Source organism: Primulina tabacum, chromosome 6, assembly GCF_025594145.1.
Source record: "Primulina tabacum isolate GXHZ01 chromosome 6, ASM2559414v2, whole genome shotgun sequence".
Classification (NCBI taxonomy): domain Eukaryota; kingdom Viridiplantae; phylum Streptophyta; class Magnoliopsida; order Lamiales; family Gesneriaceae; genus Primulina; species Primulina tabacum.
Window position 1 is genome coordinate 18,128,361 of NC_134555.1, and position 1,148 is coordinate 18,129,508.

Below are 1,148 nucleotides of genomic sequence, written 5' to 3' on the forward strand. Positions count from 1 at the left end.
CCATTGTGTAATTTTTTTTTATTATTAAGGGATTTTGTAATGGAGGGGATAAACTCTTAATTAGCATTTTTATTTATTATTTAGCATATTATATTCTCCTAATTAACTAAACTCATGCACACACACACTAACACACACACTTTCACGCCTGTTCACACAACACACACACAACACACTTCATTCTATTTTCTTAGAGAAAATACTAGGGTTCTTAGAAAAGATCAGCAGCCGCCCCCTTTCTCTGAAATTCCAGCAAGGTTTTGTTGTGTTTTCTTCAAAGAAAATCAATCCACCATCGTTCCGGATCAAGCCTCACTCCGTCTCCGCTTCGGTATCGCCGTATCGTGAATTTTTCACATCAAAGGCACGTATATTCTTTCTTTTATGCATCGATCTCGTCATATTATGTGTTGTGTTGTTATTTATGAGTAAAAATACATGTGTGATGTGTAGAAGTTTGAGCAATGATGTTTGGATAAGTTTTGAAACGGTTTTTGGATCACAAATCTCGTTTTTTCTATCATATTTAAAATTGCGATTTTTCGGTCGTGATTCTGAGAAAACTTTCAACATAAAAAACTTAGAATTTTTTAATACATTCGATTTGACAATAAATTCAAATTATTTGGATAAAAATTGAGTGAGTTATGGTGTTTTTCGTGGGACTGCTCAAACTGCATTTTCAGAAAATTATGTATTGATGTGTTCTTGAAGTTTTATTGTTGCAGGCTTCATTGGGGATCGACGGGTGATCGTTGCTGCGTCTAGGTATGATTAGTATGATGTTGGGTTGGCATTTGGTATGCCAGTTAGTGTCGATAGGCAATTGAATTCATTAGAAGTCGTAAGAAACAATTGGTGTCAATTTCCGTGTTTATGAGATTGTATTGTATTAGGAAGAGCGTCGTTGTTTCGGGGTGTTTGCACATGTTGTATAAATGTGGTAGCACCTTAGGATGGGTCTCGAGGTGTCGGTTCATAGTCCGTACGATCGAGTTTAGAATGTTAAGCAATACATGTATTAAATTTTCGTGGATTTCCAATTAGCGCAGGTACCCAGGACCCCGGGACGGACCCTTACACGGGGTCCGTGCCTTCGTCTTCCTCTTGGTGTCATTTTTGCGAGCCAACATGGACCCCCACATGGA